At 41.6% G+C, this 24,060-nt stretch overlaps 1 long non-coding RNA gene across 1 annotated transcript; it reads left to right on the top strand.

Moving 5' to 3' along the window:
- Nucleotides 1-3,639: 3,639 nt before the first annotated feature.
- Nucleotides 3,640-15,186, top strand: LOC311069989. Its single transcript, XR_014603594.1, has 4 exons — nucleotides 3,640-3,736; nucleotides 12,710-12,981; nucleotides 13,063-13,148; nucleotides 13,922-15,186. It is a non-coding gene; the product is annotated as an uncharacterized lncRNA (long non-coding RNA).
- The last annotated feature ends 8,874 nt before the right edge of the window (nucleotides 15,187-24,060 follow it).

The raw sequence follows: 24,060 nt of genomic DNA, 5'->3' as shown, positions 1-24,060 counted from the left end.
GAGTCATAGATTTGTTTACAATGAACGAATCTTTCATGACCGATTCATCACTAGAAGGTGTGATTCTATTGGTTGTACAATCAAAGCTCGCCGCTGATTGGCTGCGAGATCGACTTCACTGGAGCAGAACTGGTCAACTGCCCGCAGTATTCTCTTGAGGTAAGTGGAGACGGTTGTTTTCAAATATGCTGTTTTATAAAGCCTTGTATTGTCAAATGCAGCTCTTTGTTTGAATTAAATGTAGGTAATATGTATTGTAATGAGTTGTAGTTAATATCGTTTTTTTTTTTGCACTATACCTTTTTCTCTGTAAAGATCATATGTTATGTGATGTCTACAGCTAACTGTTACACTTAAATCTTTGTGTAAAAACATAACATGTTGTGCGTTTGATGGATATTATGTCCTTTGGTTTTTGTTGTTTGTGTAGCTTACAATAGCTTAAATACTGCGTGAGGAGTGTGTTATTTTGGCGCTTATTTTTAAGCTAAACCATCCTGGTAGATTATGGTAATGTAAAAGTATACTTCTGGCACTCGCCGTTTGTATTTTACATGGATGCATATGGACGTAGAAATATTATAATGAAAATTGTCGATTGATGCAGGTCGCTTACGCTTCATGTCAAAGGCAGCGTCTAAGTTTCCTCATGTAATCGAAGGCGGTTAACGTTAGATTAGTCACCGGTGATGAAATCCGGAGAACCGATTTCAGTGCGCGCTCACTGAAAGAATTCATCATAAAACACAAAGTGTAAATATATTGTATAAGAAATTATTTTTTCTCTGTATTTAGCTTTTAATATAACGGGAGTTCCATGAGTGTTTTACTGGTATTTTCTCAAGAGTGAGCTGATAACCTAGCTTTCGCGCCTTGCGGTCACGTGCTTCATGTTACACAAATCCGCGTTTACAATCTGTTTGAATGGGTTTCAAATAGGATAGAGACGCCAGCTTCACTATATTTGCAGCATTTTTTGTTAATATTAAAGCATGATGTGACGCATAACGCATCGATTACTATGTTGACGATATTCACAGTATTTTTGAGGAGTGATGAAGAGGCAAAATGAATGTTTTTCTTCAGATATTCCTTAGATTGTTGGTCAGCCTCAAAACCGACCAAATACCTTGAGTGTAATTTTTATCAATTAAAAATAAATTCACTATATTTTAGTTAAGTTATATTTAGAATATATTTTATGATAATAAAGAATTATGATCAAATAATGTCGACTGGTGTATTACATCAGTGTTCATGTCTATCAAATGCAGTGTTGAGCACTATAGCCAATCATACGCGTTTCTGCTGAGTTTAAAAATACAACGTCCAATCAAAGGCAGTTAGAATAGTCACCGGTGAAATCCGGTGAGAACTGCTCCGTCACAGAATTCTCTAATCATAAACCACAAAGTGCAAATATAATGTATGTAAGAAATTATTTTTTCACTGTAGATAGACAGCTTTGTTTCTGGGTTTTTCCTACATTTGGCGGCCGCCGAATCGAATTTTTGTCCTGCCAGAGCCTTATTTGATCGGTGAGTGATGACTGCTCTACTGCGCTTGTTGTGAGAGAGAGAGAGAGAGAGAGCGAGCCCCGGCGGCGCGCGCGCACTCTCACGTCTTCAAAGCGATGTCTTGCTCTCTCTCCCTCGCGCAATATATTAAAATCAAATGACACGATGGTAAACTATTCAATGATGAAATGTGTTCTGTGTTGACACAATCTTGTGCGATGTCCTAACTGCTGGATAATCACTCAACGCGTACACGTCCGACTCGCAAACTAATGACTCTTTTGAACCGATTCTTTTTTAATGAATTGTTAAAACAACTGCTCTGTCCACCACTGAACTCACAAGACGTCTGAATCATAGACCGGTAGCACTTTACAATAAGGTTCCATTTATCAAACTCTTGTTAACTACATTAGTTAACATTAACTATTAATAAACTATTAATCTTTGTTAATGTTAATTTCACCATTTACTAGTAGCCTACATTATTGAAATCAAAAGTTGTATTTGGTAACATTAGTAAATGCACTGTGAAGAAACATGAACAAACAATGAAAAGCTTTATTTTTATTAACTAAGATTAACAAAGATTAATAAATACAGGAACAAATCTATTGTTCATGGTTAGTTCATGTTAGTTAGCTTAATACATGAACTAATGTTAAATCAAACCATACTGTAAAGTGTTACAAACATAATTTACTCAGAACTCAGAAGTGCTTACCCCATTTTTTTTTTATTAATAGTGGTTAGCAAGATTTCACCTTAATAGACTACAGTATTTTTAGGTTATTTATATAACAATGTGTAGGTTTTTGTAGAAAATGACATGAGGTGAACATTTTCAGCTTTTTTTCCAGTGTTATTATTTGCAATGAAAGTTCAAGTTACATGGTTTGTGAGTGTGGTGTTGAGTTTTATGACACTCTTTTTCTCTGTTTCAGAATACTGTTTTCACACGCATTCCTTACTGCATTTCAAAGGTAAAGGTTTAATTAGGGACATGGCCACAAATACAAAATGCTTCAGATTTGGCTTGTTGATAAGTAAATCGTTATAGTTTCAAAAATGATCAAGAATATAAAAGCTATTAGAAAAAAATTGTTTTGTTTATGCCACAAATAATTAAGACTACATTTACCAATTCATCCATTCTCCAAACCACTTATATAGTATATAGTCCTATAAAGTAAACCTGCTGGATGGTTGGTCCATCACAGATTTTTGGGCCGCATATTTGACATAACTCGGCTTCTAGAAAATATTAGAGTATATAAAAAAAAAAAAGACTTTCTTGAGATAAATTCCTAAAATTATCTGTATTCTTCATATAGATAAAATATAAAGTATCATAATCATAAAGTCATATTTCATTATGTTGTTGTCATTTTTTCAGACTGACTGATCAGAGCACAACCTGCATTTTCTGCTGCACTTTTCTCTCTGGTTAGTATTAATATTGTTTCTTAAGCTGTATTATGGTATTTTCATCCCATCGCCATAATTGTAGTCCCTGTGCCTTAATATGTCTGTTTTTATATCTTTTTCAGGTTCCTTGGGTTTTGCTGTTTTCTACAGAGAGCAGTTTATTTCATTTCTTACCCCACGTCCTCTACCTTCACCACCCACCCACCACCTACCTCCTCCACCTTCACCCCCACCACACGACCTACCCCCTCCATCTTCACCCCCCCCCCCCTCAACCCACCACCAACAGCCCCCCCCCCCCCCCCCCCAAAAAAAAAGCAAAAAAAACTTTATTGCAATTTACAAGTTTACACAGTGTCCCTTTTGTTGTTCTTGTTTAACTGTTTGTTTTCTTCCTAAGAGTACTACAGTTTTTCTCTTTCTAGGCTCAACAGCTGTTACATCGGGAGAACGTTCAAAGTATGTGCCTATCTAAGTGAGAATGTCCAATTAAAATGAATTTGACTAACAAATAAGTGCATTTAAATATGTATTACTTTTGAGTATAAAAAATAAATCCATGGCTACTTTTTATGATTTGAGTAAAATCTCTACTTTTAAAAGTTACTTAATTCACTGAAATTAGTGAGTTAAACAGATAAATTTGTCAAGAATCATTTTTTGTCATTTCTTTTTATCTCTTCGTATTTTAAAGGATGCCGCGGAAAGGAAAGAGATCTCAGGCTCAAAAAATTCGTTGGAGAAAGTTTGACCTGGAGGATGACCAGACCAGACCCTCCAGGATTAACCAGGTACTATTGATATCTGTGTCTTGCAACATGCTCATTTCAGGGCACCTTAATGTTTGGGACTAGGGCTGTCACGATTTCACAAATGCGACCACATCAAATTTTAACTCGCAAATTCTCAAAAAATGGTCGTATATGACGACTTTTTTGGTCGCAGCCTGGAGCCCTGCAATGCTAATCATAATGACTTTATCACTCTATACAACACTTTAAAATAATATAATTTCTGCCTTATTCTATGATTTTCAAATACACCTTTTATAAGTGACTCAAATTTACAGTGCTTGCAGAGATGGAGTAGCATTTACTGTGAACCGGTCGATCCGCTTTGATCTCAGTGCTGCGCATAGAATTATTTAATTAAAATATTGCAATTTTTTAAATAATCACTAAGTCAAATTGTGATTTCGATTTAAGTTCTGTTAATCGTGCAGCTCTAGATAAAAATAATAAACCAACAATGCCCACTCACTTGCTATAAGTATATGAATATCACTAGATTGCCGATTGATAATCTCCATTAGGGATGCACCGATACCAGTATCAGTATCGGGCCCGATACTGAGCTCATGTACTCGTACTCGTAAAAATGCTCTGAAACCAATAACCAATACCAGGCAGCGTGTGTAGGCTACAGTACAGTGTTTGTGTCCAGACAAAGAAACACTGACAACAGAGGGGATAAAAAAGAAGGCTGTTTATGAAGTAAATGTATCTTATTAGTGGAATATTTAACTAAATATAATAACACATAGCTGTGGCACACGAGCTGATCAGAGAAAACCATGCAGTGGATTAAGAGCACAGCGGCACAGACGCGTGCAAGCTGGTCGAGCGCATCTGTTTGTCACAGACGTCAGTGGAAAGTTTGTAGTTCAGTCGTATGTTAATGGCAAAGAAAGTAAAACGAGGCATGTAGCTTATTATTAACGTTAACTGACCAGAGAGAGAGAGAGAGCATACTTCTGTTGAATGTTAATCAAACAAAGGACAAATAAAGTACTCACTGCTGTTGACTTAATATGTTGTTTAGTATTAAATGAAAGATAAAATATGATAGAGCAATAGAATGAACAGTATATATATATGGAAAAGCTGATAAAGACACATAAGCCGTGTTTACATTTACAAATTCGTATAGCACATTTATTACAATGTAAATTGTTAAATTTAATCACTAATTAATCAAATAAGTTAATTAATCTTTTAAATACCTTTTCTTTTGTTTTTTAGTTTATCTTTAATACTGTTTAGTAAAAATGTCTTCGTCCCAAACACTATGAAGTGCAATTTAAAATTTAACACAGATTCTATAACACTAATTTTTACCAACAGCCTAATTCCATGTATGATGATTTACAGGTTGAACAGGCAAGCACCAGTGCAGCTGTAGCTCAGTTTTCGCGTAGAACGTATGCAGAAGGTGGTGATATTACACCCAGGGTTTTGTCTGTGCAGGCATCTCATTGTCAAGGTGATGATAGGTATGAGAGTTTCTCTAGAAATCATCAGTGCACGTGTGTAGCGTTGACTTTTTTAGCTAATCAGAGTGAAGGGATTACGTTCAAGATGCCTGACCTTGATAGAGTTTTAGAGGAGGGAGATGCGTGTTATGTCTATATTAAAATGCAGCTTATTGCTGAAGGGAGGTTTAATCGCAACCATCTGACAATGGAGGAAGTACCGTTGAGCGTTGAATCATTTCACCGGACACATAATGTGCTGAAGTCAGAAGTGATGTTTGGATACCTCAGAGCCACAGGGACCCCTGGCACTGAAGAGTGGTGGATTCCTCTCACTGAAAGGCTACAGTGTCTCTCCACAGATGTCAGACATGCTTTGCTCCTTGTCGCTCCAGAGTGTATTGCTGTATTCAGAGACAGATCTGGAAGGTACGGATACTTTGATTCTCACTCGAGGACTGCTGCAGGCTTGCCCCATCCTACTGGTCATGGAACTGCTGTCATGTTGACTTTCACCCACCTGAGTGACATGACAGACAGAGTTCTCAAGATCTTCCGGGATCGTGGTGATGAGACCAGCTATGAATTCATGCCTGTGTCTTTTGAAACAGCGCAACAGTCTGTCCAACTGCCTTCACCATCTGTCTGTGAACCGGTATCAGAAGTGATTTCAGCTCTACCAGAACCAGCAACAAATGTTGGAGCCAAAGTAAATTTTGTTGGCTCAGGAGCTGAAAACCAAGATGTGATAGATAGAACGAATAAGCACAGGAGAAGAAAAGAAATGCGTAAAAAATCAAAAATTTCAAAACAAGCCGGAGAATCTAAGGACACAGCTGCATCTTATGCCACCAGGAAACATAAAAAAAGGGATTGTGAGAGACTGAGGTATGCCACTTCTTTGCAATACCAATCAAAGAAAAAAGAAACAAATAAGGTAAAGTATAATAAAGATGCTCTCTTCCGAAACAAAATGAAACAGTATATAGTAAGAAGATACAGCACAGATACTGTCTTTCAGAGGAAGATGAAAGAGTATACGAAGAAGAGATACAGCACAGATGCTCTCTTCCAGAAGAAGATGAAAGAGTATACGAAGAAGAGATACAGCACAGATGCTCTCTTCCAGAAGAAGAAGAAAGAGTACATTAATAAGCGGTACAGCACGGATGCTCTCTTCCAGAAGAAGAAGAAAGAGTACATTAATAAGCGGTACAGCACGGATGCTCTCTTCCAGAAGAAGAAGAAAGAGTACATTAATAAGCGGTACAGCACAGATGCTCTCTTCCAGAAGAAGCAGAAAGAGTACATAAAGAAGAGGTACAACACAGATACTCTCTTCCAGAGGAAAATGAAGGCATACATGGTTAAGAGATATGCTTGTGACCCAGAGTTCAGAGCACATCACATCCTGCGATGTACGCTGCGCAAGACCCAGAAATGTGCGGGTGATGCTACATATCACGTTCTTCATCGATTGCAATGCGCACTGCGGATCAAAAATAAATATAAACCATACATCCGTCCCAGCCAGGAAACACCCCAGCCTTGTGTTAACAAAGTGATGGAAAGTGCCATACATGCATTCCGGTGTAAGATTCAGCATGGCCCTACACATGTCTGCACAGTCTGTCACAGAGCCCTGTTTCCTAATCAAGTCAAGGTCTGTAATAGAACAAGTTATTACAAAAACGTTCATGTTGCAGCGTCTTGCCTAACTGGGAAGTATGTTCACGCTTGTGATAATGCCTGCTCAGGTTCCTGCGTAGTTCCGGAAGAGAGAAGACAGGAATGGATTTGCCACACTTGTGACAGCCACCTCAAGAGAGGACAGATGTCTTCAATTGCAGCAGCCAACAAACTGGAGTTGCCACCAATCCCTGCGGAATTGGATGAATTAAATGTCCTTGAACGTCAACTCATTGCAAAAATTTTACCATTTGCAAAAATAGTTGCATTACCCAAAGGACAGCAGAGAGCAGTACGTGGTGCCGTCGTGTGTGTGCCCTCCGAGATGGAGAAGACTGTCAACTCTCTGCCAAGACCAAGAAGTGAGGCCCAGCTGCTGCAGGTGAAGCTGAAGAGACACGTTAAGTTCAAAGGATACCAGCAGTTCCACACGGTGAACATGCATAACGTACTTGCAGCTTTATCGAAGCTGAAAGCAATGCATTCGGAATACAGGAATATCTCCATAAGAGAAACGGCTATATTCGAAAGTCCCATAGATGAGGAAGCTGATGTCTCTGAAAGTCACCTAGACGAGGAAGCTGAAGTCTCTGAGATGCAACAAGAAGTCGATGTTGCTGAGCAGGATGAGCAACACGTTAGCGTCGAGGAAAAGGATGAGCTTCGACCCGGGCTCACATTAGACACGTGCATGCAGCCGCCCGACATCGGACAGGAGATCTTGTCGTACGGTGAGGGAATATTTAGTATCGCACCTGCACAAGGACAAAAGCCTGTTGGATTTTTCAAAATTCCAAAGCTGGAAGCTATGGCTTTCCCTGTTCAATTCCCCACTGGACAAAATTCCATTGACGAGGAAAGACAAATTTCAATATCTCCCAGTATGTATTTCAACGTGAGATTGTTCAGCGTGGACACGCGTTTTGCAAAAGATCAGAGTTATCTTTTCTTTGCGCAGTTTGTAACGGAAACGCAACTGGCTAGAAACAGCATGTCTATTCAGTTGCGAAAAGGCAAACCTCTCACAAGAGACGGCCGAAGAATTTCTAACAGGCTGCTTCAAGACAACCGGGAGATTGAAAGATTGGTACACAACAGAGACGCCACACGGTTCATGCAACCACTGAGAGGCTCTCCATCGTATTGGGAGAAAACTTTGAGGGATCTACAGGCTATGATAAGACAGTTAGGAACCCCTACGTTTTTTTGCACATTCAGTGCAGCCGAAATGAGATGGCCTGAAGTAATTACAGCAATCAAGGCCCAGCAAGGTGAACACGTCGACTTTTCCGAGCTTGACTGGACGACAAAGTGTGAAATCCTCCGAAGCAATCCTGTGACTGTCATGCGTATGTTTGAGAAGCGGGTGGATGCGCTAATGACTCATCTGCTTTTGTCGCCTGCCCAACCCATTGGTAAAGTTGAGGACTACTTTTACCGAGTGGAGTTTCAAGCTAGAGGGAGCCCACATATCCATCTTCTTGTTTGGATAAAGGACGCACCCGAGTTTGAAAAGGACTCTGATAAGGATGTTTGTGACTTTATTGACCGCAACATTACCTGCCAGTTGCCCGATCCCTCGGCTGATCCTGAACTTCACAAGATCGTCACAGAGGTCCAGCTTCACAGCAGGAACCACTCAAAGTCCTGTAAGAAGGGAAATCTATTGTGTCGATTTGGGTTCCCCAAACTACCGGTGTCTAGCACCACGATCACTCGTCCGCGACCACAGCGTCCTGAAGAAGAGGATGACACGGACACTTTTCCATCTGGAAGCTGCATGTTTGCATCTAAACAACCACAGTGTCCTGAAGAAGAGCATGAGAAAGAGCAAAAGCAAGCAGACAGAAGGAAGTTGAGACGGGAGGCTGCTCAAAAGGCAATGAGCGAAGCCAGGACAAAACTCAAGCCGGTGTGGGATCTGTTGAATGACCCCCAAGCCTCTTTTGACAGCTTGTCAGACCTACTGACAAAGAGTAAGTTGTCCATCGATGACTACAATGAGAACGTCGAAGCATTGTCCAATGCCAACGTGATTCTGCTGAAGCGTGATCCAAAGGAGTCTTGGGTGAATGGATACAATCCCGATTTGTTGAGGGCATGGAACGCTAATATGGACATTCAGTTCGTTCTTGACGCTTTTAGCTGCGTTATGTATATGCTTTCGTATATTTCCAAGCCGGAGCATGAAATGGGCGATTTACTTAAGAACGTAATCAAGAGTGTGCGTGAGACGAACGTTAGCGAGGAAGATGAAATGAAGCAGATAATGCAAGCCTACTCAAAACACAGGCAAGTTAGCGCTCAGGAGTCTGTGGCACGAACATGCAGCTTACCGTTGAAGAAGTGTTCACGAAGTGTTGTGTTTCTACCGACGGACGATGACGCGCTTAAGATGAGTCTTCCCCTAAGCGTCCTACAAAACAAAAATCCTGATTCGGAGGATGTGTGGATGTCAGGGATGATAGAGAAATACAGAGCAAGGCCTCAAACGCGTGACTTTGAGAAGATGTGTCTGGCAGAATTTGCTTCGGAGTGCCGCATCGTGTACGGTCAACAAACAAAAGGCAAGAATGTTCACCAGCTGCTCTACGGCATGGGCTTTTTTCAGAAAAGAACTGGGAAGGCTGCAGTTATTAGGTATGCACGTTATTCGGAGGAAAAACAACCCGAAAAGTTTTACAGTAGATTACTTAAGCTTTATATGCCACATCGAAGCAACGAGCAGCTAAAACCGCCTAGATTTCCGACATATGAAACATTTTACAAGAGTGCAAAGGTGGAACTACCCTGGACAACCCCTGGTTTGCTTTTCCCTGTCTGCGCCATAGTGCAAGCACACAAGGAAAAATTCGAAAAACACAGCGACGAGGTGGATAAGGCGTTCGATCAGTTGCAACAGCAAGGGCCACCCGAGAACGCATGGGCCGCCTTTGCACCAGAGATTGAAGTGGATCGTTTAGAGTGCGTTGCAGAACGACAAGACATCAATCCAGATGATGAGGATGTACAAGATGATGTCCCAGAATTTCAGATTCTTGAACATGGAGATGGAGTCGTGCCACAAATAGAGGCACCGCAGATGAGCATCGAATTTGTCAGGAGGTTGTTTAGAAGTCTAAACGAGACGCAGGCAGCCATATTCTACACGGTCTGTCAGTGGTGTCAGAAGCGTGTGTGGGGTCATAATCCGGAACAGTTTTTCTACTTCGTGTCAGGTGGTGCTGGTTGTGGCAAATCACACGTCATCAAGTGCATATACACGGAAGCGACCAAGATTCTGCGACAACTGCCTCGACTACGGGAGGAAGGAGATCTATCCGTGCCTACGGTGCTCTTGAGTGCGTTTACTGGAACGGCAGCGTTCAACATATCCGGTAAAACTCTGCATTCCATCTTGAAACTTCCAAGGAATCTGAAGCCACCGTATCAAGGACTTGGAAATGCCCTAGATGAACTACGAGCAAGACTACGCGACGTGGAGATTCTTATCATCGATGAAGTGTCCATGATTTCGAAGGATCTTTTTGCCTACATAAACTGGAGATGTCAGCAAATCAAAGGCAGCAAAAAACCTTTCGGGGGAATCTCTGTCCTCGCCGTGGGCGACTTTTACCAACTGCCACCTCTGGGTAAAGCCAAACCACTCTGCGTGTACGAAGAGGATGTTTTGGACTTCTGGAAAGACCATTTCCAAATGATTACCCTCACCGAGATCATGCGTCAGAAAGAAGACCTGGCTTTTGCCCAACTTTTAAACCGCCTACGGGTGAAGCAGAAGACCGACGATCTTGCCGAAGAAGATAGAGCTTTGCTACTCCAGGCAGTGAAGGACCCCAAAGACTGCCCGTGTGATGCACTGCACATATTTGCCACAAACAAGGAAGTTCACGAACACAATACGAAAACAATCCATGCTCTTCACACTGACATCATTACCATCGATGCTGAAGACTACAGAAAAGACCCAAGAACAGGAGGGATGAAGAGACAAATGAAGCCCATCACTGGAAAAAAGGATGACTTGCCTGACACCATACAAATTGCGTTGGGAGTACGCATAATGGTGACTAGGAATCTGGATGTTGAAGATGGAATTGTCAATGGGTGTTTTGGAAAGATTGCAAACATTGTCAATAAGACAAAAGATGGAATCAACACCGTGCAAATGTTAGGACTTCAGCTTGACAATCCAAACGCAGGCAAGAAACACCGCAAAAGGGTGCAAGGTGAAGAAGACGACTTGGTTTACATCGAGAGATCCGAAGAAACTCTTAGGAAAGGGGCAGTTCGTCGACAATTCCCCATCAAGTTAGCCTACGCCTGCACAGCTCACAAAGTCCAAGGCATGACGATGGAGAATGCCGTTGTCTCACTGAAGAAGATTTTCGAGCCGGGAATGGCCTACGTTGCCCTCAGCAGAACGACCTCGCTTCGTGGACTGCACATTATGGACTTCAGTGAAAAGAAGATATATGCAGATCCTACAGTCACAGCCTCATTGGGAAACATGACAAGAGCGACGTTTAAAGGAATCATGCCACTTTTGCAGCAGGTGAGGGAAACCAACATGGATCAAACGCTTAAAATCATCCATCACAACACAGAAGGACTGTCATCCCACATTGAAGACATCAGATGCCATCATGAACTGCTTCTATCGGATATTCTTTGCATGACGGAAACTCACCTGACCGGATCATTCACTACACCTCACGTCCAATTGGATGGATACAACATGTTTCTGCGTAACAGACATGTCTCCTACTCGACACACCAAGAAATTGCACAGAAAGCTGGTGGTGGAGTCGCAATCTATTGCAAAGAGCATATATCAGCTCAGGCTAGGCAGTTTATTCAAAATGTGACTGATCTGGAGTATGTCGTCATCAAAGTAGATAGCCCGATCAAAGCAACAATCGCTGCTGTCTACAGGCCACCACACTACGGATTCGAAGGATTCCTGAAAAACTTGAAGAGTCTACTGGATTATTTGGACATCGTGGACGAACATCCTGTAATAATCTGTGGAGATTTTAATGAGGATCTCTGCGCAGGGAAAAAAACTGTTCTGGAATTGTTTCAATCTAATGGATACACGCAACTGATCACCACAGCAACAACCAAAAAGAACACTCTATTGGATCATATTTACATCTCTCATCCGGATTTGTGCCTTCAGTCAGGTGTCTTGCATAGTTATCATAGTTATCACAATCCCGTGTATTGTATTTTGCGTAAATGAGTTTTTGTGATGGACCGGTATTGTTGTGTGTTGCGGTAGGTTGGTATGCCATACGGAACCGTTTGCCACTGAACCTTGCTTTAAATGAGACAGTGGGGCTTCGACAGCCTTAGTTGAACGGTTGGGCGCGTATGGTCGGGTTGTTAGGTAGGCCATACGGAACCGTTGCCAATGGACCTGGATACATGACATCAGCGGGGCTTCGACAGCCTTAATCAAACGGGTTGGCGCGTATGGTCGTGTTGCGGTTAGATTGTGGTTAGGAGATTGTGGTTAGGTCATGTTTAGGGTTTATGCCACTGAGCTACGAGGAAGGAGCAACCACAGCAGCAGCAGGAAGTACGGAGGAGTAGTGTGACAGCTCCAGGGAGGACACAGACAGTCATTGAGCAACAGTGGCAGTAAGTTATAAAAGACAAGGGAAAGAGAGAAGTAGCAAGACACCATTGTAATGTTTGATTTTGACCTTATAACATACATTTTAACTTGAATTGATTTCAATCTACACAATTTGTGACAATCTGTGCGGGATATGCAGTCCTCTGCTATTCTATGATTGATATGTGCACTTCTGTAAAGTTGCAGGAAGAATTGGGAGACCTTAGCAGTCCTGTCTGGATACGAGTGTGCAATATACCTTCTAAAGCTAAGTGTTAAAAGATTTTGCTTCAGTCGGTGTACTACTGCTTTTCATAACCGCATTTGAATCAAAATGTTATATTTGAATCTAATTTTGATTTTTATGTTTTTCAGGAACCAGCCAAATGAAGTCAGATTGTCTGAGAAGGTCACGTGTGCTACATCAATGACGATGACGAGCTGGATACCAGATTACGTGCCAATTTCTTTCCGTAAGTTTTATTTCTGAGTTTCTTTCTTTTTTTTGTTTATTAGTACCGGGTGTATTAGTGATCCCATTGTTAATTTATTAGTTTCATGCCCGGAGAACAGGTCCAAATATCTATGGCATTGAGGACAACGCTGAAGAATGAAGAAGCAGAGGAAGAAGCAGACTGAGGTAAAGTTTGTCAATACTACTGATAAGGTCTAGTGTTTCAGTGCATTTTATTATACAATGGTTTCATTGTTTTTCCCGGGTCAAAAATTGTCTTCGTTGGTGGCCAACAGACACTGCTGTCCTATCTTGCCCTCTTATTTAAAAAAAGAGCAGATTTTACCACTGGATTTCATAGTTTTGTAAGATAAAATTATAATTTTGTTATATTGATATTAAAAAGTTAAACTAAAAAAAGTAGCATCAAAAGGTTTATTTAAACTAATAGTCTTAATTTTCTACCATATAGCTAACAATTGAATAAAATTAACAGGTAGCTAACAACAACTTGCTTTGCGCTTTATGATTTTAATCACTCCAGTATGAACTTAATTTTATTTATTTATTTTTGACAATGTTATTTATTTTAAAAACTGCTGTTCAATGTTTATTCATGCTAGTTCACTGTATTTACTAATGTTAGTACTTACAACTTTTGATTTTAACAATGTACCAGTATTAGTAAATGTTAAAAATCACTAACAAAGATTAATAAATGCTAAAAAAGTTAAATGCAGGAAAAACCATGGGTTTTGTTCAAAGGTGTATGATTTGATGTGAAAAGCTTTGATTTTAATGTGCATGATGGTTCTCAGAAGTGACAGAGCAAAATTTTTTATTTTGCCAGGCTTACATTTGACCCATCAACTATGCTGCTCAATAAGTCTTGGAGAATCAGAACAATTCAAATAAATTCAGTAACATTATCATATATGTTTTACCTCCTCTGCCCTCAGGATATCCAGGGAGACAGATGCGCGCCATTCAGCATAGAAACATCGGCCTCTCCCATCTGTGCAGAGACGGAGTTCACCTGAGCACAGAGGGAAACCAGCTTCTCCTGAGCAACCTCAGAGAAGGTCTGCAGGTGGAACTCCAAAGCTGAAGCCAAATGTCCTTTTAAAGGCAACAACGGCTCTTTTCAGAGCTACCCACTCATTCAACTAAAGAGCATTTTTACAAAATGTATTCACAACTAGGGCTGAACGATACATCGAATTTTCATCGTCATCATGATATGAACTCACGCAATGAACACATCGCAACAGACAGCCTGAAACGATGAATAATGCCTGGTTCAGATTACAAGATTTTTGTGTCTGTTAAAATGTCACGGTGTCAGATTACACGATTTTGACTCCTAAAATCTTGTCGTGTCGTGGACAAGAAACATGTCAGACTACACGTTGCTTTCCGACCAGTCATCGCATGCCGTCACACGCACACATTCACTCGCAAACATTCACTCACACACGCTCACTCGCACGCACGCACTCACACACACACACACACACACTCACTGTCCCTCACTCACTCACTTGCGCTCACTCACTCACTCTCTCACACACACACACACACTCGCGCACACACACACTCGCTCACTCACGCACACACACACTCACTGTCCCTCGCTCACACACTCGCGCACACACACTCGCTCACTTGCACACACACACACACTCGCTCACTGGCGCACACACACACTCACTGTTGCTCGCACTCTCACTCTCGCTCACATACTCAACCCGTCGTGGAGGGCCGTTAAAAAATTAAACATGCTAGTCTTTCTGTCGTGATGTCCTGAAGCATCGCAGAGGTTGTCGCCCACTATGACACGCTATATGAGATGAAACGATCGAATCTTGCGTCCCGACACCCATTGTCGTTTACGAATCCCCACGACACCCTACGTCAAACGGATTGTGCCAAAATCACGCTTAAATCGTGTAATCTGAACCAGGCTGGTAATAAACTTTTGACCTAACACGCAAAGAACCTATTAAAGCACTAAGACATGGGAACAGTATAGCTAACATTCACATTCAGGCTAAACTAGTACATAATTTAAAAAAATGCTTTTTATAATCTTAGGGGTAATGCTGTAAAGATAATTTTAATACAAAGTAATAACTAGTACAACACTAGGATCTAATCCATTTGCTGGGTGGAATTTGACACAACAGGCGTTTAAAAAAAATCTTTTAAATAAACATTTGGTTAATTGGCACATACTGTGTTTTTGTCTTTATTGAATGTTATTCAAAGTTACTCATTGTCACACTATGAATATTTTCTTGTGAACTTCAGAGAAGATCCAGGTATATTCACAGATGGTTCTTAAAGATGGTAAGAGGCCGGGTCATTTAAAAGCTTACATTTAAATGAGCTTTATATACTCAACATTTATAAAATCAAGACCACTACATGTACAGGATATCAACGATCAATTAATGTTTGATGCTTTGAAAAGAATAACATGCATTCATATTCAGACACACCTGTTAACGTGTCTTCACACAGCTTCACTGAACAGCATCCAAATGGCATTTTAATCCAGAAGTGTGCATAATTGGAGGAATATTGATACATTTAGAAGTTTGTTTCATTTATTTAGACAAAATCATTATTTCTATTCATATTCCAATAAACTATGCGATCTGATGAGCAGAAGTGGCTTCCAGCGATTGCTGTTATGACCAAAGTAGGTACAGTAGGTGTGGTGTCATATTATAATTTTAAACTACAGTACAGTTGTTTTTTAATTCAACAAATTTTTGCATAACAAAAAACAATTTTAAACAATTATTTAAAAAAACAATAAAAATGAATTATAATTTAACACACTTCAATGATTGGTTTAAACAAAAAGGAAAATGTGCAGTATGATCGATGGGGTGTCACAGTTAAGTGCCTTTTATAAAGTAACTGCACATGCGTCCTCTACTTGGGTCCTTCACACAAACGAATCTGCCATTTAAAACAATACAAATGATGCACTGTTGCTCAGTATTAAGTTATAGATTGTGCTGTATGATTTCTTTTCATTTGCTACGACCTGGCTACACAAGAAGCACGTGCAGGGACGTGCAGATGGTAGTCATGGTAACGAACACAATATAAACCTGTTGTGCGTCTGTGCTGAGCTTCCGGTGGCATCTGCCCAGTGGCGAATTTTGCCACTGCAAGCACCACTTCACATTTTCTTCAGGAAATGTACATTCTAGTTATTAAGTTGGCTTGAGAGAGCCAACATATTGAAATCCTATTTAAACTTATTAAGTTGGCTTGAGAGAGCCAACATATTGAAATCCTATTTAAACTTATTATTATTAAGTTGGCTTGAGAGAGCCAACATATTGAAATCCTATTTAAACTTATTATTATTATTATTATTATTATTATTCCGAGACTAAAATTTCTATATGAAACTCCTCCTAGAGCTTTAACTCTACATACTCCAAACTCGGCTCAGACACTCAAACTGATCTGACTCGCGTTGCTATATCTTTTCAGACTGATCGGACTTACGGTTTTCCTAAAAATGACGATCAAAACTCGGAAAAACTCCCATTGACTTACATTGGGGAGTTCTAAAAACATTTGAATCCAAACTGCCGTTTTCACACACACAGACTCCAAAGGGCCTGACAGCCCTGCGTCTCTCCCTCTCTCTCTCCCTCAGAGGATTTATATTATCAAGCAACCAATAAGTAATGGCCTAAAATCTTCATAGCCACACCATAGCAACCAGTTTCAGCACCCTAGCAACCACTAAGAGCTCCCTAGCAACCACCCTAAACCAAAAAAATTTTTTTTTTACATTTTTTTGTATTTTTTAACGCAATATTACACTCGTGGCCTTGCGATATTGCTCCATGCTTGTGCCTATTCGGCCATAGGCACGAGGCCGCAGGCCGAGTGCCGTACTGAAGGCACTCGTTATTAAAGATTTTAAGAACTCTATAAAAACTCCATAGTAACCATCTTTGACAACTACCAACCACCTAGTAACACCATAGCAACTACCAAAAATACCTTAGCAACCATCTTGAACACCCTAGCAACATCTAGAAATGCTCTAGTAACCACCAAATATACCCTAGCAACCACCCAGAACACCCTAGCAACTGCCTAGCAACCCCCCAGAACACCTAGCAACTGCCTAGCAACCACCCAGAACACCTAGCAAACAGCCAGAACACCCTAGCAACTGCCTAGCAACCACCCAGAACACCTAGCAACTGCCTAGCAACAACCCAGAACACCCTAGCAACCGCCTAGCAACACCATAGCAACCACCCAGAACACCCTAGCAACCGCCTAGCAACCACCCAGAATACCTTAGCAACCGCCTAGCAACACCATAGCAACCACCCAGAACACCCTAGCAACCGCCTAGCAACCACCCAAAATACCCTAGCAACCGCCTAGCAACACCATAGCAACCACCCAGAACACCCTAGCAACCGCCTAGCAACCACCCAGAATACCTTAGCAACCGCCTAGCAACACCATAGCAACCACTCAGAACACCCTAGCAACTGCCTAACAACCACCCAGAACACCCTAGCAACCACCCAAAATATCCTAGAAACCGCCTAGCAACCACCCAGAACACCCTACAACCGCCTAGCAACCACCCAGAACACCCTAGCAACCACCCAAAATACCCTAGCAACCACCCAAAAGACCCTAGCAACCACCGAAAATATCTTAGAAACCGCCTAGCAACTACCCAAAAGACCCTAGCAACCACCCAAAATGCCCTAGCAACCGCCTAGCAACCACCCAGAATACCCTATCAACCACCTAAAATACCCTAGCAACCACCTAAAATACCCTAGCAACCGCCTATCAACCACCCAAAAGACCCTAGCAACCACCCAAAATATCCTAGCAACCGCCTAGCAACCACCCAGAACACCCTAGTAACCACCCAGAACACCCTAGCAACCGCCTAGCAACCACCCAGAACACCCTAGCAACCACCCAAAATACCCTAGCAACCACCTAGCAACCACCCAAAAGACCCTAGCAACCACCGAAAATATCTTAGAAACCGCCTAGCAACTACCCAAAAGACCCTAGCAACCACCCAAAATACCCTAGCAACCGCCTAGCAACCACCCAGAATACCCTAGCAACCACCTAAAATACCCTAGCAACCACCTAAAATACCCTAGCAACCGCCTATAAACCACCCAAAAGACCCTAGCAACCACCCAAAATATCCTAGCAACCGCCTAGCAACCACCCAGAACACCCTAGTAACCACCCAGAACACCCTAGCAACCGCCTAGCAACCACCCAGAACACCCTAGCAACCACCCAAAACACCCTAGCAACCGCCTAGCAACCACCCAAAAGACCCTAGCAACCACCAGAAATATCCTAGCAACCGCCTAGCAACCACTCAGAATACCCTAGCAACCGCCTAGCAAAAAACTTTCTGGTCCAAACTTTCTCAAGCCAACTTAAAGTTTGTCTCGACGAACTTTCGCATCTAGTTATTATTATTCTTCTTACTAAAAATTTATCCCCTATCTCCTCCTAGAGCTTTAACTCTACATACTCCAAACTCGGCTCAGACCTTCAGACTATTCTGACTTGAGTTGCTATATCTTTTCAGACTGATCTGACTTACGGTTTTCCTAATATTGCCGATCAAAACTCGGAAAAACTCCCATTGACTTACATTGGGGAGTTCTAAAAAATTCAAATCTAGATTCAAACTGGCCAACCGACGAAAATTCAAATCAAAATACCTTGAAGACTAATTCAAACTGCCATTCTATATAATATATAAGCCATTGAGACTCAATTAAACTAATCAACTCATCTATCTATCTACTTCAAACTATTTTAAACTTTAAACTACTTTAAACTTCAAACTAAATTAAACTTCAAACTAATATAAACTTTAAACTTCTTTAAACTTCAAACTTAAGCTTTAACTCATTTAAACTTATAAACTGTAAACTCATTTAAACTTATAAACTCAAAACTCATTTAAACTTACAAACCAAATTCAAAAACGTGTACACTTATAAACTCATCCATTTATACACTTATAAACTCTAAACTCATAAACTCTGAGTGTGTGTGTGTGTGTGTGTGTGAACCCACATACACACACACACTCTCTAAACTCATTTAAACTTAAACTCTAAACTCATTTAAACTTATAAACTCAAAACTCAAAAACTCGTAAACTAATTTAAACTTCAAACCACTTTAAACTTCGTACGTATAAAGCTCCCAGCTCCCAAGCAACTCCATAGCAACCAAACTTGAGTACCCTAGCAACCATTTTGCAAGACCTATATCTCTGTATCAGAACATTGTATAGAGATGAGGTTTGGCTCTTTTGACTCATGCTAGCAAACAGCACTTCCAACATGCTACACATGCTAGCAGTGAATAGCTACATGCTAATAGCGATTAGTTAAGTGCTAAATCATACCAAGATCATGCTAAGAACTATACAAACTCCATAGTAACCATCTGTGACAACTACCAACCACCAAGTAACACCATAGCAACCACCCAGAACACCCTAGCAACACCCTAGCAACCACCCAGAATACCCTAGCAACACCATAGCAACTACCAAAACACCCTAGCAACCACCTAGCAACATCATAGCAACCACCCAGAACACCCTAGCAACCACCTAGCAACACCATAGCAACCACCAAAACACCCTAGCAACCACCTAGCAACATCCTAGCAACCACCTGGAATACCCTAGCAACACCATAGCAACCACCCATAATACCCTAGCAACCGCCTAGCAACACCATAGCAACCACCAAAACACCCTAGTAACCGCCTAGCAACCACCCAGAATACCCTAGCAACCGCCTAGCAACACCCTAGCAACCACCCAGAACACCCTAGCAACCGCCTAGCAACACCATAGCAACCGCTAAAACACCCTAGCAACCGCCTAGCAACCACCCAGAACACCCTAGCAACCGCCTAGCAACACCCTAGCAACCACCCAGAACACCCTAGCAACCGCCTAGCAACACCATAGCAACCGCTAAAACACCCTAGCAACCGCCTAGCAACCACCCAGAACACCCTAGTAACCGCCTAGCAACCACCCAGAACACCCTAGCAACCAAACAGAATACCCTAGCAACAACCTAGCAACACCATAGCAACCACCCAGAACACCCTAGCAACCGCCTAGCAACACCCTAGCAACCACCCAGAACACCCTAGCAACCGCCTAGCAACACCATAGCAACCGCTAAAACACCCTAGCAACCGCCTAGCAACCACCCAGAATACCCTAGCAACCGCCTAGCAACACCCTAGCAACCACCCAGAACACCCTAGCAACCGCCTAGCAACACCATAGCAACCGCTAAAACACCCTAGCAACCGCCTAGCAACCACCCAGAACACCCTAGTAACCGCCTAGCAACCACCCAAAATACCTTAGCAACCGCCTAGCAACACCCTAGCAACCACCCAAAATACCCTAGCAACCGCTTAGCAACACCCTAGCAACCACCCAGAACACCCTAGCAACCACCTAGCAACCACCCAGAACACCCTAGCAACCAAACAGAATACCCTAGCAACAACCTAGCAACACCATAGCAACCACCCAGAACACCCTAGCAACCACCAAAAACACCCTAGCAACCGCCTAGCAACCACCCAGAACACCCTAGCAACTGCCTAGCAACCACCCAGAACACCTTAGCAACCCACTAGAAAACCCCCAACAACTTTTTAACTTTAAAATACTTTAAACTTTAAACTAATTTAAACATTAAACTAATTTAAACTTTAAACTAATTTAAACTTCAAACTAATTTAAACTTTAGACTAATTTAAACTTTAAACTAATTTAAGCTTCAAACTAATTTAAACTTTAGACTAATTTAAACTTTAAACTAATTTAAGCTTCAAACTAATTTTAACTTTAAACTATTTTAAACTTCTAACTAATTTAAACTTTAAACTAATTTAAACTTGAAACTACTTTAAACTCCAAACTACTTTTAACTTCTTCAAACTTTCTGGTCCAGCTTTCTCAAGCCAACTTAAAGTTTGTCTCGACGAACTTTTTAATCTAGCAACCACCCAAAATACCCTAGCAACCGCCTAGCAACCACCCAGAACACCCTAGCAACCACCGAAAATATCTTAGAAACCGCCTAGCAACTACCCAAAAGACCCTAGCAACCACCCAAAATACCCTAGCAACCGCCTAGCAACCACCCAGAATACCCTAGCAACCACCTAAAATACCCTAGCAACCACCTAAAATACCCTAGCAACCGCCTATAAACCACCCAAAAGACCCTAGCAACCACCCAAAATATCCTAGCAACCGCCTAGCAACCACCCAGAACACCCTAGTAACCACCCAGAACACCCTAGCAACCGCCTAGCAACCACCCAGAACACCCTAGCAACCACCCAAAACATCCTAGCAACCGCCTAGCAACCACCCAAAAGACCCTAGCAACCACCAGAAATATCCTAGCAACCGCCTAGCAACCACTCAGAATACCCTAGCAACCGCCTAGCAAAAAACTTTCTGGTCCAAACTTTCTCAAGCCAACTTAAAGTTTGTCTCGACGAACTTTCGCATCTAGTTATTATTATTATTCTTCTGTTAAAAACTGTTGACTCAAACTCGTCCTAGAGCTTTAACTCTACATACTCCAAACTCGGCTCAGACACTCAAACTGATCTGAAGTTAGTTGCTATATCTTTTCAGACTGATCGGACTTACGGTTTTCCTAAAAATGACGATCAAAACTCGGAAAAACTCCCATTGACTTACATTGGGGAGTTCTAAAAACATTTGAATCCAAACTGCCGTTTTCACACACACAGACTCCAAAGGGCCTGACAGCCCTGCGTCTCTCCCTCTCTCTCTCCCTCAGAGGATTTATATTATCAAGCAACCAATAAGTAATGGCCTAAAATCTTCATAGCCACACCATAGCAACCAGTTTCAGCACCCTAGCAACCACTAAGAGCTCCCTAGCAACCACCCTAAACCAAAAAAAATTTTTTTTTACATTTTTTTGTATTTTTTAACGCAATATTACACTCGTGGCCTTGCGATATTGCTCCATGCTTGTGCCTATTCGGCCATAGGCACGAGGCCGCAGGCCGAGTGCCGTACTGAAGGCACTCGTTATTAAAGATTTTAAGAACTCTATAAAAACTCCATAGTAACCATCTTTGACAACTACCAACCACCTAGTAACACCATAGCAACTACCAAAAATACCTTAGCAACCATCTTGAACACCCTAGCAACATCTAGAAATGCTCTAGTAACCACCAAATATACCCTAGCAACCACCCAGAACACCCTAGCAACTGCCTAGCAACCCCCCAGAACACCTAGCAACTGCCTAGCAACCACCCAGAACACCTAGCAAACAGCCAGAACACCCTAGCAACTGCCTAGCAACCACCCAGAACACCTAGCAACTGCCTAGCAACAACCCAGAACACCCTAGCAACCGCCTAGCAACACCATAGCAACCACCCAGAACACCCTAGCAACCGCCTAGCAACCACCCAGAATACCTTAGCAACCGCCTAGCAACACCATAGCAACCACCCAGAACACCCTAGCAACCGCCTAACAACCACCCAAAATACCCTAGCAACCGCCTAGCAACACCATAGCAACCACCCAGAACACCCTAGCAACCGCCTAGCAACCACCCAGAATACCCTATCAACCACCTAAAATACCCTAGCAACCACCTAAAATACCCTAGCAACCGCCTATCAACCACCCAAAAGACCCTAGCAACCACCCAAAATATCCTAGCAACCGCCTAGCAACCACCCAGAACACCCTAGTAACCACCCAGAACACCCTACAACCGCCTAGCAACCACCCAGAACACCCTAGCAACCACCCAAAACACCCTAGCAACCGCCTAGCAACCACCCAAAAGACCCTAGCAACCACCCAAAATATCCTAGCAACCGCCTAGCAACCACCCAGAACACCCTAGTAACCACCCAGAACACCCTGGCAACCGCCTAGCAACCACCCAGAACACCCTAGCAACCACCCAAAACACCCTAGCAACCGCCTAGCAACCACCCAAAAGACCCTAGCAACCACCAGAAATATCCTAGCAACCGCCTAGCAACCACTCAGAATACCCTAGCAACCGCCTAGCAAAAAACTTTCTGGTCCAAACTTTCTCAAGCCAACTTAAAGTTTGTCTCGACGAACTTTCGCATCTAGTTTTATATTGAGCTTGATTTGTGAAAAATATTCACAGTGCATTTTGGGTCAATTAAACCTTCCCTGAGTGTTTAAATTAACCATTCTGATTTGTGAAAGGGTCCACATTTCAGTTTTGGTCAGTTAACCCTTCCCTGAGTGTTGAGACATTATAGTTATCATCCTTAGTGTGAACTTAGTCAAAGTTAATTGCCTGAACCTAGATTAATCAAAGCTTAACAAAGTGACCTAAACATTTTACTTGTAATCACACGTTTTTATGTGTAATTTTACATGTAACTTTACAATAAATCGTAGTTATAATTTAATTCTTTACAATTTCAGTTAATACAGGTGGAGCTGGGAAAGGTGTAGTGTTTCTGAAAGCTGCAACTACAACAAATGCTGACAAAGTATTTGAAGGTTGAGCACGCAAGATCATTGGCTACTGATACAGCAGGAACCAATCAGCTGTGCCCTACAGAGAATGATGGACCGATCAGCCTGTTTCATGACATTACTTTTTATTTGTTTTTGGGGAACTATTCCTATAAGCTTCAAGACTGACCTAAATCTTTCTAATAATACAAAAAATAGCATATTTAACTTAAATAACCAATGGGGGTGTCAGGCAACAAATTGTATTATTATTATTATTGCCCACAGACTCTAGTCTCATTTATTATAGGGTTATGTTTTAGACAGGCTGTGTAAGTTTGCAACCATGTAGATGGAGATTTTAACAAAATAGGCTTTAGCCTTTTCACTTCAAAGTTTTCTCATAGACTGAGACTGTTTAAAAGCATTTCTTCTTTTGTATTCATTGAAAGCATTTATTCAAAGGGGTCATATATACAGATTGGT

Source organism: Abramis brama (assembly GCF_963993115.1).
Source record: "Abramis brama genome assembly, chromosome: 19".
Taxonomy (NCBI): domain Eukaryota; kingdom Metazoa; phylum Chordata; class Actinopteri; order Cypriniformes; family Leuciscidae; genus Abramis; species Abramis brama.
The sequence above is the reverse complement of the archived record's forward strand: the minus strand, read 5'-3'. Positions and strand labels throughout refer to the sequence as shown.